The 15,204-nt window shown below is 44.2% G+C and overlaps 1 long non-coding RNA gene across 2 annotated transcripts; it reads left to right on the forward strand.

Moving 5' to 3' along the window:
- Window positions 1-7,932: 7,932 nt before the first annotated feature.
- LOC115293225 lies at window positions 7,933-9,789 on the forward strand. Of its 2 annotated transcripts, none has more exons than XR_003909445.1 (3): window positions 7,933-8,045; window positions 9,425-9,586; window positions 9,695-9,789. It is a non-coding gene; the product is annotated as an uncharacterized LOC115293225 (long non-coding RNA). The 2 variants fall into 2 exon arrangements; XR_003909467.1 differs by lacking the exon at window positions 7,933-8,045 and adding an exon at window positions 8,645-8,719.
- Window positions 9,790-15,204: the final 5,415 nt, after the last annotated feature.

Here is a 15,204-nt window from a genome sequence, read left to right on the forward strand (position 1 = left end):
CCAGGAACATATATACATGTAGCAACATAAAATAAATATAAGTCAGGAAGACAAATGAGTCAAAGGAAAAATAAGGGTAGGGACTTATGATTTGAGCCAGGGCTGAAGTTAAGTTACTCTGCAAAATCTATTGCCACAAGGGCCTGTATATTTTGCTAGACGTAGGAGACAAATTTAGCTCTCAGCTTTTTAGCAGTGAGCAGGTAAGAGAGAAAGAATTCTTTATCCTGTTCACAGTGTCCATAAGGCAAAGACAGCTACTCAGGAGAAGCTCAACTATTTAAAAAAATTTTTTTTAAACATTTATTCATTTTTGAGAGACAGAGACAGAATGTGAGTTGGGGAGGAGCAGAGAGAGAGAGAGAAGGGAGACACAGAATCTGAAGCTGTCAACACAGAGCTTGATGCAGGGCTCGAAGGCATGGACTGTGAGATCGTGACCTGAGGAAGTCAGATGCTCAACCGACTGAGCCACCCAGGTGCCCCTCAGCTCTTTTTGATCCTGGGAGATCTTGGAGGGCAGAGAGGAGACCTGTCAACAGCCATAACAGCTCAAGCTGGCTTAGGCTGATGAAGAGTGTGGGTTATAGACATCTAGGTAAGAGAGGAAATTCATTCCTCTTCTTGGCCTGAGAGGGTTTCATGGGGTGACACTGGCAGAAAGGGCGGGGAGTAGTTTGGAAAAAAGTCCTGTGGAATCAGAGTACGGCTTTGTATGAAGGCATTGTGGGAGGCAATATGGGCACATTTAGGGATGGCGAAATGGTTGGGCTTTATCAGGTAAATGGGACAAACTGTGAAGTGTTTTGGGGCAGGGAAGTGACACGATCCGCAGTGATTTTGAAAATTGCTAAGTACTCAGGGCAACTGAGTGGCTCAATCAGTTAAGCATCTGACTTCCGCTCAGGTCATGATTTCACAGTTCGTGGGTTCGAACCCCACATCCAGCTCTGTGCTGACAGCTGAGAGACTTTGTCTCTGTCTCTCTTTCAAAAATAAATAAACATTAAAAAAAAACTACTAGGTATTCATGATGGAAAAACATTGCCTATGATAATTATCGGTTCATATAAAATAAAAACAGTACACTGATGGCAAGAAAAAAGACAAGAGACTGTACTCAATTGGATCATTTTAAAAACACAGATGTCTTTCTGAAGCACATGAATTGTGCACATGGCAGAAGAATTGTGTAAATTTGTTCCAGTTTCACTGTTTGGCTTTCACTTTGTAAAAAAAATAGATAAGAAATGAAAGCCTTTTATGTTCTGAACCTTTCAGGCATGTGGACTGGTGCCACTGAGCCCCGCAGCTCCAGGGAGAGAGCTCGCTGAGGCCCATGGTGCTCTGTCCAGCCTGTGACCAAGTGGACAGGGCAGGGTCTGCTGTCGGGCTCCTGGGCCTGGGGGATATTGGCACCTGCCACACAGCAGTGTCGGAGGCTCGGTGAAGGAACACTTTTGGGGTTAAAGAGTGAGAAACTAGAAATGATCTCTTGCCTTGAAGAACACAGCCTACAGGAATATGGTATGGGTTTGTGGTTCCTGGGAGACCAAGCTGGGGTTGTGACTAACTTGGTGGGATTGAGAACTCAGGGAGTTGGGTCCTGGGAACCAGGGCTTGCTAGCTGTTTGATGTTCTCCTAATCCCAAAACAACATGAAGAGGAAGTGCAAGCAAATTTTTGGAGTAGTGGGACTGTTTTTTAAGGTACTGTGGTGGTGATTATAGGATTTGTTGCATTTGTCAAAACCCATATACTGTACACACAGAGTCTGAGACCTGGCAATGAACTCATACCCTGGCGACTTGAAAGGCCATTCATTGTGCTGCCACATTGTCAATAATCTCCTTTATATGCTCTCTGTCTCTGAGACCCGCTGGAGGAGGTTTTCTGTAGTCATAAGAACAAAGTAACAATTCATTGTTACATCAGCCATGGCAGCAGCCACACAGTAAATTTGTTGGACCTCACTTCTGTCACACAAGGTAACTTTCCCTTGAACCTGTATTGAATGAGATACAATGGCAGTGGATTCCTCCAAGGAAATTAAAGTTGCTCACTAGCTACTTCGTGAGCCTGGTGGGGTGTCGTGGGGAGGGGTAAAGGAAAACTCAGTCCTACACAGACTTCCCCTGTGGTTGTGAGGCCTGCTAGGCCCTCAGCTGGTGGTCCATCCCTCCCGGTTGCCTGCAAGGCACACGTGTGAGGCCTGCTGGTGAGGATGGATCCTGAGGGTTTGGATTAGGTGGTGTGTTTCTTCTTCTTTTTTTAAAAATTATTTATTTATTAATTTAAAAAAATGTTTTCTTTTATATTTGAGAGAGAGAGAGAGAGAGAGAGGGAGCAGGTGAGGTGCAGAGAGAGGGAGACAGAATCTGAAGCAGGCTCCAGGGTCCGAGCTATTAGCACAGAGCTCAATGCAGGGCTTGAACTCATGAGCAGTGAGATCATGACCTTAGCTGAAGTTGGACACTTAATTGACTGAGCCACCTAGGTGCCCCTGCTTATTTATTTATTTTGAGAAAGAGACAGAGAAAAAAAGAGAGCAAGTGAGCATGTGTGAGCTGGGGAGGAGCAGAAAGAGAGAAGGAATCCCAAGTAGGCTCTATGCTGTCAGTGCAGATCCCAACACCGGACTTGAGTTCACAAACCTCGAGATCATGCCCTGAGCCAAAATCAGGAGTGGGACGCTTAGCCAACTGGGCTACCCAGGTGCCCCTACATGCTGTGTTTCTACAGTGGCCTTTTCTGAAAGAATGTGGGCATTTCACCAGCAGCTCCCAACTCCCACCCCAAGGCCTTATGAACCTCCCTCTTTATAGTCACAAGAGTTTTTGTCAAGTGGCTTCCATGTTCACTGTGAACGGAAACTCTGTTCAGTCGCCACACAGGTTGGCCAGGCCCAGCGGAGCTGGTGGGCAGTGCTGGGTGCTGGGAACAGCCTTGGGAGGCTTAGACTTGGGTCTTGATTTTGTCACGTATCAGTTATAGGACCTTCAGCAAGTTACTGAGCTTCAGTTCCCTCATGTCACAAATTTGGTTCATAATATAAATACCTTTTAAGTTATGAGGCTTAAATTAGAAAGTGCAAAAGCATTAAGCACTGTGCTTGGGACTCACTGAAAAGCTTATTCTGTTCCTTTTCCCTGTGGAAAGCAGTTATTTCTTAAGATGATAATTATATACAAAAAAAACCCAACATCTGCATAGCGCAGATACATATGTCAATGAGTAGAAAGGTCATTCTTGGTGGAGGGAATAGGTTGAAAATGCAAAGAGGTATTTCATTTTTCAGTTGAAGATGCAGAAGGATGGAAAGATCTGGAAAGCATTTTGCTCTCAACCTTACAGTGAAAAATAACTGAACAAAGAACAGGTTAACAACTGTTCTTGAGCCGAGAAGAGTACTGAAGGTGCATAGGGAGAGGCAGGCATCCACAGGGAGGGTGAGACACAAGCACTAATGTACTGTGGGAGCTACTGAGCTACTGAAGAAGAAATCAGCCAAGGTTACTGGAGAATGGTGCAAGCCGGCTGAGTGAGCACTGGTGAAGGTGAGGGAAGCCCTCAGGGTTGCAAATATGGAGGGAGGAGTGTCTGTACCCTCCTGCAAGTTTTTTCTCCATGAACTGTGCTAGTCACTCATGGAAAAGTTTGAGAAAGTCCAGGGAGAGTGTTCTCTCTGGGGCTGAACCAGGTGCAGAAACAGCAGCTGCTCTGAGAAGGGCAAGAAACTTTGCCAAAATTTCTTTTGTATCTTCTCTATAGAACAGAAGTTTTGCTTTTGGGCACTGGCAAAATCTTTCTGAAGCTGGGGAAGAAAACAAGAAAAATAAATCTCAACCCTGGGGGAGAGGGGTAAGATTACAAGCTGGATTCAGGACTCTGAATTCAGGAGAGGGCAGGGTTACTGAGGGATGGGCAGGATCACCAAATAGGCCATCTTCCCCAAGATCCAGGGATACAGTACCTGCCTAACACTGGGGACTCATCAGAATCACAGAAGACACTCTCTACCCCCACTCTACCACCAGGCTAACAAGCATGGAGTAGGGAGTAGTTACTAATTTGCAAGAGGCAGACTTTCTCTGCAGCATGATGAAAAGAAAAGACTGAAGGCCAAGAGTGCAGCAGTCATTGGAAAACAAATAGATTCTGGCATTCACCTTCACCCTGAAAACAGGGTATCACTAGCCTGAGGGTCACTGAGGATCACCATAGCAACAACAGACTTCCAAGCCAGCCCAGCTCCCGATTAGATTAGTGCAAACCCTGACACTCAAGGCCTGGCAGAAGGAAAGGCATGTCCATTTCCAGGCATTCAAAAAATATTTACCTCACCCCTACTCTCTTAACTAAGATGTTCAAACTTAAAAAAATAGAAAAAAATGACAAGACATATGAAAAGGCAAAAGGAAAAGCACAAAAACAAAAACCAGGAGACAAAGCAATTATCACAATCAGACTTGGTATGTCACAGATGTTGGAACTCTCTGGCAGGGACTTCAAAATAACTATGATTAAATAGACTCACTGCTGTAATAGGGCTAGATCATATAGGGCGATAGAAATTAACCAAACTGAAGCACAAAGAGAAAAAAGGGAAACCAACAACAGAGCAAAGCAAAAAGAAGAGAACATCCAAGAGCATCAGGAAGGTATGAGACAGCTGAATGTACACTTTATTGGAATGCCAGAAGGGGATGGGAGATAGAGTGGGGAAGGCAAAAAATATTTGGAAAATTAATGGCTGAGAAGTTCATAAAATTAGAGACACCAAATCACAGACCCAAGAAGCTCAGATAATACCAGTCAGGATAAATATACCAAAACAAAACACACCTCAGCAAATAATACTCATACATTTACAAACCAAAAAATAATAAATAAATAAGAAAATCCTAAAGGCAGCCAGAGAGAAAAGAACACATTACAGAGGAACAAAGATAAGAATTATCCCTGTTCAGAAACTATGCAAGTTAGAATATAATAAAGTGACATTTTTTAAAGTGCTAAAAGCAAAGAGCTGTCAACCCAGAATTCTATGCCTCGTGAAAATTTATTTCAAAAATGAAAGAGAATGAAAGATTTCCTCAAACAAAAAACTGGAAATTCATTGCCAGCTTATCTACTCTACATGAAATGCTAGAGAAAGGTCTTTAGGCAGTAGGATTATGATGCCAGATGGAATTTTGGGTCTATACAGAGAAATGGAGAACATTGGATATGAAATAAATGAAGGGAAAATAAAATTCAGTTTTTCCTACTTTTAATTCTAAAAGAACATTGTTCAAAGCAAAATAGTTGCACTGTATTGTATATTTCTAACTTAAAAAAAGTTTATTTGTTTATTTTGAGAGGGGAGCATGGGGAGGGACAGAAGGAGAGAGGGAGAATCTCAAGCAGGCTCTGAGCTGCCAGTGCAGAGCCTGATGCGGTGTTTGAATTCACAAACCATGAGTTCGTGACCTGAGCTGAAACCAAGAGTTGTATGCCCGACTGACTGAGCCACCCAGGTGCCCCCTAACCTACTTTTTAGAATGTATGGCAACAGCGCAAGTAATGGGAGTTAGTAATTAGGAATCCACCACACATACCATGGTAAGGTCCTTACCTTCATATGGAACAGCGTAATGGTGTTCAAAGGTAAGCTCTGGTTGATTGAAGGTATAGGGCAGATTCTAAGAACTGCTATAACAGAGGTCAGTACAAAGTACAGTGGTAACACTGGAAAGCACCAAAATGATCTTGACCAAGGAAGGAAACAGGAAAGGTAAGCGTGTTCTTCCAGGAGCCAGAAGAAGAGAGCATTTCATGTAGGGGAAAGGGGATGTTTGTGTGAAGCAATGCAAAAACATTGTGGAGAGTGAAAATGATAGTGTCTGTAAGAGTCAGTGATCAGGCCGACTGACCAGCATCCTTCCATAATCGTTTCCACAGGTGGGTCAGGAGAGATCATTGAACAAAAGGTTGAGTTGCAAATGGGCAGTGAGAGAGTGGAGGAATCTGCCCTAGGCTCCTTTAAAATAGAAAACGTGGGAGGTCAGCATGTGGGGAGTGGGAAGACAGAAAGTGGAATTGTGGAAGTTATCTATGGTTTACTCAGCAGATAATGAACGTATGAAATAATTGGAGTAAAACATAGAAATGATAAATGGGAAGTCCTTGGATTCAGGTAATTAAAGCAAGGTGGCGGGTCTAGCCTGTGAAGAAAGAAACAGCTCCTTCATTTAAAGATAGGCTGAAAGGAAGGGAGGTGAAGCCAGAGAGCCCTTTGGATGCAGAAGGCGGATGTTGAGGTGAGTTCATTCTCAGCAAAGTAGAGTAGGGCATAGGTCTCCTGCAAGTTACAAAAAGTCATTTTGTGCATCTTCTGTGGTTGCCTTTCACCACATCTTGTTTTTCTCTTTCTTCCAATCCTCCACTGCATTAGTTTCTTAGGGCTGCCATAATACAGTTCCTGCATAGTGGATGGCTTTAAAAACAGAAATGTATGGTCTCCATTCTGAAGGCTGAAAGTCAAAATCATGGTGTGGGCGGGGCCATGCTCCCTCTGAAACCTGTAAGAGAGTCCTTCCTTGCCTATTCCTAGGTTCTGGTATTTTGCAAGCACTCCTTAGAGTTCCTTGGCTTGTAGCTGCATCTCTCCAATCTCTGACTATTGTTACACGATGTTCTCCTGTGTGCCCCTATCTTCGTTCATATGGTTGTCTTCTTGTAAGGGTACCAGTTATATTGAACTAAGGGCCTGCCCTGCTCCAGTATGACTTCATCTTACCTAATTACCTCCGCAACAACCCTATTTCCAAATAAGGTCACATTCTGAGGTACTGGAAGTTAGAACTTCAACATATCTTTTGTGGGGTGCGGGGGGAGCACATTCAACTCCCATATCTACTAAATCTTCATCCCTCTTTACAAAATTTTCTTCAAGGGAAATCTAACTCAGCATTTAGAGCCCATGAAATGCTTTCTTTTACTCGAGGCCTTTCATGAACTTTGCTTCCTGCCCCTCTTTTCTGTACTCCCCACATCTCTTATGTGGGGCTCATTATCCCTTTCTGTTCAGTGTGGCTCACCTTCCTGAGAGCAGAAATCATCCAGTGCCTCTGTGTATCCTCGACAGAGTCCAGTCCTTGTGAAAAGGCCTAAAATCTCACAAAGCAGCACAAACCGTTATTTGAGGATTCAGTGATAAAGGAGAATCTGGAAATTTTCAGGATAAAAGAGCTGTTGAGAGTAGATGGGGACTAATCAGGTGAGCTTTCCTGATTGTGATGGGATAGGGCATTGGGAGACAGGAGGAAGACAGAACATTCTAGGCTGTTTGTTGAAAATATTTTTTTTGTTTGAGGGGAAGATCGTGACCATGTTTCCTTATAATGACGTTTTTAAATGTTCTGCACAGGGTTCATCTAGTAGCTTTTATAGCAAGCAGTCAGTTACTACAGCTGGGATGCCCCCTGTCAAAATCTGTCCCCTGCATGGTCTTGAAAATTCCACTGGTGTCGCTCTCTGTGCATCTAGGGACCGCAGTGAGATGGTCCCCCACCTTTAGTAAGACAACAAAAATTGTCTGTGCAACTTTTTTCTTTCTTGGTACCATTTTGGCCTGGAAGGCTATTAAAAAAAAAATGCAGTGGTTGGTGCTTCTATTTTTTGATGGTGGTGGTTGGAATGCAGAGACTTGATGGAGGTAAGGAAGTGTTTTGTGGGCATGTCTTTAGGATGTGCTCAGTCTGGTTGTTTGGTAGAAGCACTCCAAGGCCACTTGGGCCCTTGGAGAACAAGCAGAGTAAATATTCAGAAACAGAGTGTTCATCGATAGAGGTGGGCAATGTGAATTAAACCATTACAACCGTTCCTTGGTACCCTAGGGCAGGGGGCTAAGATCTTCCTTCTTCTGTCCTTTTAGTGTTCCTGTGAAGCCGGGTGGAGTATAAAGGAAGGAGTGTGAATTTTGGGGTTGAAGAGCTATGAGTTCTAACCTGGCCTCACTACTGTATTACTTCTGTGATCCGGGGCACATGGCTTCCTCATTGGTAAACTGGACATAGTTTCATATTTGGGATTCTTGAGAAGAGTCATTGAAGTAAGATTTGAGGATGGCTGGTCCACCAGTGCCAGGCACGTCACAGGGGCCGTGTGCTGTTAGTTTATCCTTTCCTGGTTCTGAAGAGTGTGGGACATCCCAGCAAAGGGGCAGGAAATGCTCACCTGTGGGCACGCTACATGTCGGCTGAGAATAGAAGTCAACTGAGGGAAACTCAATGTTCCTCTTTTTTAATTGCCTGAGTTACATTGGGCAATTAAGCTTCTGAAAAATACAAATTCTTTTTTAAAAGCTTATTTACTTATTTTGACAGAGAGAGGGAGAGAGAATAGGGCAGAGTCTGAGAGAGAGTAAGAGAGAGAATCCCAAGCAGGCTCCACGCTATCAGCATGGACCCTGTCATGGGGCTCGATCTCAAGAACTGTGAGTTCATGACCTGAGCTGAAATCAAGAGTCAAACACTTAACTGACTGAGCCACCCAGGTGACCCCCAAAATACTAAAATTTTTAAGTATAGTAACGTTGATTTAGGAATTTGTACTCTAGAAGCTTCCATATAGGTTTTATTTGTGCTGTCCCTTTAAATAGACACCACAGCGTTGGAATACATTACTTCCTGCCATTCAGCACACAAGATTTGATCTACTACATTTCATCACCAAAGTGAGTCCTGTTAAAATTTATTGTTGAGCTTGTTAGAATCTCTTCTTTTGTGTTTTTTTTTCTATTTCCTCCCAGCCCCACCTTCCTGCAGAGGGAAATGTTTTCTGCTGCTGTAAAATTGATTGATAAATATTTCTGGATGAAAATAGCAGTTTTAAAACTTTCAGCTTCTGTCTTTTCTCCCTCCGGCACTGCTCAACTATCACTGGTGATGATTACTTACTTTTTATTGGGCCTGACTTGGCACAAAGACTATGAATTCTCCTTTAAAGACATACAAGAGCCTAAAGTCAAACTGCCCTCCGAAATATATTTATATTGAGAGTGTAGGGGTGCCTGGGTGGCTCAGTTGGTTAAGCCTCCGGCTTCGGCTCAGGTCATGATCTCATGGTTTGTGGGTTCAAGCCCTGCATCAGGCTCTGCTGACAGCTAGCGCAGAGCCTGGAGCCTGCTTCGGATTCTGTATCTCCCTCTCTCTCTGACCCTCCCGTGCTCATACTGTCTCTCTCTGTCTCAAAAATAAATTAAAAATAAATTAGAAAAAATTAAAAAAGTGTAAATTAAGAAAAAAAAGAATATGTAATGATTGACCCAAAAACCTCTGAGATAGCAGCAGGGGTCTGGTGGGGTGGTGAAGCACAGGGTCAATCTTCTTGGAGAATATGAGGGCTGTCTGATTAATCTTTCTTTCTGGGGTACTTTCAGGAGCAGTGTCAGAGGGGAGATTGAGGGGTGATTCCACTGAATGAAAGGGGAGAATGTGAAGTAGACGGCCTGCCAGGTGATTCACAGCTCTCAAGTATTACTATCACAGAAGCACAATGCTAGTGATGAATTTAGGAGCACGGCCTCCGAAACTGGCAAACGGTAAGAAAGAAATAATCACAGGGTTTCAGGTCAATTTAACGCATTATCTAAGTGTTAAATGAAGAAGGTTTACCCTTTAAACATGCTCTCTTTTCTTTTTTCATACAGAAAAGTGCAGGCAGTAATAGCAGAAGCATTCGTGGACCACTCCCTCGAATTAATGAGGAGTTCTAACATTGTGCCATGTTTGCCTCAGCGCTTCTGAAATGAAAGAAATGAAGTATTTCTGATAAAGGTGTTCTTTGTTCTCCCGCCTCCTCCCTGGGAGACCACCACAGTGCCGTTGGTGTGCTTCCTGTCACCAAGCCCATAGTCGTTACGATGATCTATTTCTTTTATGGGCACCATCCTTTTACAGGCGATTTTACCGCCTTATGACACGTGCCATAAAATAAGCCAGATGACAGCAGCACCCTGGCCCGACTGACTCTCAGCTGGTCATTATTTCTGGACATCTGGATTACAGACCCTGTTCACTCCCCATACATTGTCATGCTGAGTTAATCTTTAATTATGCATTTTATGGGATGACAGAGATAATTATAATTAATTTATGCCTTTTTGGTATTTTTTTTTTAAACATTTTAACTCAGAAGTCACAGATAATATACAGGGATAGGGATTAAGCCAGTTTACTAGCAACAGTTTTTCTAGAAGTATTCCTTCAGGAGGAAAGTCAAGCCTCCAGGGAGTAAATATTTCACACACCTTGTCTTGCCTGCTTCTAGGCTGTGAAGTGAAGATAAAAGGTAATTAGTCTTTTCCACTACTGGGGACTTAGCCTCCAACCTGGCCTTCACCTGTGTGTTTGGTGTAGTTGCTGACAGGAGCAAAGGTTTGGAAGCGGCCTTTTAAAGAGGAAGTCCTCGATCCCCAAGTGCCCCAGGACTCTTTGCTGAGCCTTATTTGGAGTCTTCCCCTGTGTGGGTCTCAACTTGAACTGTGCTTCAGGAACATCTGGGGAGCCTGGCAAACTCCCCGTGCCCAGGCTGCACCGGGACAATCCTATTCGAGGTTGCACTTGGAGCAGATCAAGCATCAGGGGCTCCTAGAGCTCTCTTGGGATTCCACTGCTTGCCAAGCTGAGAAGCACTTTGTTACGGCATGCAGCCATCCTGGCCTTCTTCTATGCCCTTGAACTTGCCAAGGGCTTCCTAGCCCCAGGAGCACTTGCTCTTCCCTTTACCAGAACCACTTTATTCCCTTACCTTAAACTGTACTTCTTCAGGCAAGCCTTCCATGACCAGCCCATCCAAAATAGTCCCCCCACCCCCCAAGAGCCAGACTGAAGCATTGTACCCTACTGCTTCCTTCTTAGCACCACATTGAACTTGTCTATTAGTTTGTTCACTTGCTTATTGTCTCCCCTCCTCAACTAGAATATAGCCCCCTTGAGGGCAGGACCTTGCTTCCTGTTTATCTCTGTATTCCTGGTGCCCAGTTTGGTGCCTGACATAATACACACACATAAAATATTTGCTAAATGAGAATGAATTCTAGTATCAAGAGATATCAATGGGCCACTGAGAATTCTCTTTCTAAGATCTAAAGAAGGGTTGATTTCTTTTCTGAAAAGATGTTCCTGTCTTGTTGTAAGCATTTTGTCTGAATGCAACATATCCTTTAATCTAGCTTTGGTCCTGTTTTCTGATCCTGCCCTCAGTATCTCCTGATAATAATTACTATACCAACAATACAGACACTGACATGTATACAATAATCATCAGCTTAAGGGCCCTTCACATGCTTTATCTGATGTCTTCGCTTTCTGTGGGATGGGCATGATAATGCACAGATGATGAAACAGGCATAGAGCAGTACAGTACCATGTCTCAGTCCACACACGTGTAGGAGACAGAACTGGGATATATATTGGGTGCCGGATGTGTGGATATTAGACCTCTCCAGGATTAGGGAGCACGTGCTACCACTCCATGTAATGTTGACTGCTGTGCCCTTTCTCCCTGAACTTCTGTGCTTTTTTGGTTTAAAAACTCATAGGGAATGAATAGGATAGTGAGTACAATTGGGGAAAGGAGGGAGAGGTAAGCAGGAGGTAGTTTTTCTCATTTCTTGCCTTTCATATGGTGTTCAGTGCTGAGTCTTTGGCTCAAATGCAGCTATGTACCTTTACTATAACGGGTTCTTGTATGCTTTGTGGAAGTGGCCTTCCTAACTCAATGTGAACACTGGGTAACGTGTTTTGTAGGAGGAACTGGAGTGGCTTGGCTTTATTTCACTTGATTGTCTTGTAAAGGAAACCTGCCCTCCTCAGTGTATTCCTGGGAATGCCTTAATCATGGGAGACCACAAGCTTCAGGAAAAGATCTTAAAATCTGGAGTAGTCATCATTAATCAGTGGGTCAGATTCAAAGATGCTGACTAATCGTGATGAAAATATGTCCCCTTGCCAGGACTCCCTTGTGATAGATGCACTTGCACCATCCTGCTGATGGGTGCTGAGTTGACCAGTATGCTTCAGAACTTAGATGTATGCACAACAGGTGTTCCTTTGCATGTAGGAAATATTGCATTATTCTGCCATTAAAGCATAAATAAAACAAGGCACTGTGATCAGTTACTTTGACCTCAGAACCAGACTAAAGGGCTTCCTCTGGTTCTCTCTCACCTCAGTGACTCTGTAAATAAACACAGTCTCCATCTCTGATACTGTGTTATTTCTAGGCAGTGCGGGTAGAGGTATTATTCTTCCTGAGACTGACCTTTGTCCTCATCTTAAATCTCACAGCTTTAAATGAAATAATTGGTAAACAGGTTGGCAACTGAGGTGTTATTGAGTCCCTCGGTTCACAGAGCTATTAATGGGGAGTTAAGTGTTGTGATTGGTTAATGCTTAATTGTACAGTGCCTTTGGATACAGAACTGCCTGATTTATTTGGCAACCAACCGAGAATTTCCTGGGTTTGGTACCAGTATTTCCATTGACAGTGTTGGTGTTCTCAGATCCTATTTAACTTTATGCTGCTTTTTTCCTGAGCTGCCTTCTGGATTTCTCTGACTTGGGTGACTTTGGTTGCTAGATTAGAAAGGCAGTAGCCTCGTGTTGGCTGGCCTAGTCAGAGCTTCCTCAGGGGCCCCCCTTTCCCCCTTTCTGCATAGTCCTATGGTTCCAGTTTCCCCTTTGTGAAGTATTTTTAGCTTGAGGACTGTCTGTTGTGTTGATTTTGCTCTGATAAGGGAAGTGAGGGCCCACAGCACAAGGCCAGTGCCTGGAGTCACGTCCTGGGGGGGCCCTGACTTTTAGAGGCATCTGTGACACAGGCGCCACAGATGTTTATTACCACTATTTATTCTTTCCCCATTAAAGTAATTCCTCTTCTTTCTTTGTGGTCAGAGACAAAAAAGAGATTCTTCTGGGTGTTTTGTGGACTTCAGGCTGGGAAGAGCACCCCTTTAAACCTGATTCAGTGTATTCCAGTGTCTGATTTTAGCACCGGCATTTTTCACATTCTTGATTGCATGCACCACAGTGCCCTGACTGCTCCCGAGGTCACCATTTGTCTCCACTGTGGTTTTCCTCTTAGGAAGTAATGTTTCCTTTGAGGATGTTGAGGAAATTCTGTTCCCCACCACATAGATATGGATGGAACAGGGCCTGGGTTCACATACCACAGGGACAATGACTCTCTGCCATTTTGTGAAATCCTCTTGGAGCTGGAAATAGAATTTTCCTTAATTTAAATGAATTAAATGTTAAATTGGGGAGGGTTGGTAGGTTCACTGACAGAGAAGAGGGTATGAACAACTCTCATCCATGCTGTGGCTTACTCTGTAAGGGCTGGGTGTGACTGCAGGGTGGAGAGACTTTAGAAATCTATTTTTAAATAGATTTTTAAAGAGAGTATTAGTGGTGCTTTGGAAAAGTTCATCTAACCCCCGATGTAACAGAGGTCCAAGTGTGACTCAGATGCCCTGTTACTCTTGTCTCCTCTTGGGCAGCACATTCATTTATTGCCTTGTTTTTCCGGGCAGGGGTGGGGGAGGCAGGGGCCGAGGAACAGAGCCAGAGAAGACTGTGAGGATGGCCAAGTGATTTGCCTAATTACCCAGTGTGGCTACCTTGGGAGATTCTCATTCTTTCGTTCCTTCAGAACTTTAAGAACAACCGGCACGTGCAGGGTAGCGTGTTAGTCTTCCTGGGGAGCAGGTCCAGCCTCTGCGTTGCCCGCAGGAGGGAGCCAGTTGGAAGGATAGAGCTACCACATCGCCACACACTGCACCCGAGGCCTCTGGGCGCTGCTTGTCAGGAGAGGGAAGAAGAGCCAATGTCACCTCCAGAATGGGCAGTTGCCTAGAGAACACTGCTAGGTGTAGCTTACCTGGAGGAGAACTAAAATTAGCCATACTGAGTAGCTTAAGGTTTGGAGACTGTGTAGGACTTGGTTTAGAATATGTTTTTAAGTGAATGAATCTGGTAACTTTGTATCAACCAGTGAGACTTGCAAGCCAGAAGAAGATTCCTTGTACTTGGCCAAGCTTTGTTTTCCTATGTGAGATACTGGGTAGCCAATAGTAATCAATCCTCCAGTTACTTGAGGCTGTTAGGAGAAGCAGGCTCCCTTCTGGTTTTCCCTGACTAGGGTGAGTTTGATCGGTGGATTAGAAGGGCAGTAGCACTGGGTTGGCGGGACCTCTCAGCTCTGGTCAGAGCTCTTCTGCAGCCTTCTCCTACCCCTTCCCGCATATCCTTAGGGGTATAAGTGTCCCTTTGGGAACCATTTTTAGCCTGAAGACTGTTCATGGTGTTGATTTTGATCAGATAAAATAAGGAGGGAAGTGAGAACACACAGGAAGGGGGCTGAGGAGGGTGTTTGTGGAGGGGAGGGATCCCAGTCCTTGGCTCTGGTCTAAGAGTGGGGCTGTTGCAGGGCTGGGCCACATTTACTGTCTTTAGTGGAGACCTGGAAACCCAGTACTTTTCCTCCTAGACCTTATCCGTGACAGCTCAGGGCTTGTCAAGAAGGAGCCGTTAATATGGCACGGGAGGCTGTGATTTGGGGCTTGAGGATTTGGTATGGTGGGGACAGGCGGGGCTTGGGGAAGAGAGAGGATATGCATCCAGGTGGACTAGATAGTATATAACAAGGTGCAAGATGGGAAAACCTAGGTGAATACAGGGCACACGCAGGGGCTCAGTTTGGAGGGTGTGGAGTGTGAAGGGGAGAGGTGGGAAGCTGGGAAAGTGGCCAGGAGCACATACTGGCTAATTTATCCAGGTAACAGGGATCGCTGAAGACTTGATGAAGGGTGTGAGGTGGTCAAAGCTCCGTTTGTGGGAGATTCATCTTGTAGTGGTGGATAGTGGGCAGGAAGGATTTCTTTTTTTCTTTAAATATAATTTATTGTCAAATTGGCTTATATATAACACCCACTGCTCATCCTAACAAGTGCAGTCTTCAATGTCCATCACCCACCCACTTTCCCCTTTCCTCCTCCCCCCATCATCCCTCAGTTTGTTCTCCGTATGTATGTATGTATGTATGTATGTATTTATTTATTTTTTCCATAATATTTTATTGTCAAATTGTTTTCCATACAACACCCAGTGCTCTTCCCCTTAAGTGCCCTCCACCATCACCACCACCTCTTTTCCCCCC

Source organism: Suricata suricatta, chromosome 1 (assembly GCF_006229205.1).
Source record: "Suricata suricatta isolate VVHF042 chromosome 1, meerkat_22Aug2017_6uvM2_HiC, whole genome shotgun sequence".
NCBI classification, from domain to species: Eukaryota; Metazoa; Chordata; class Mammalia; order Carnivora; family Herpestidae; genus Suricata; species Suricata suricatta.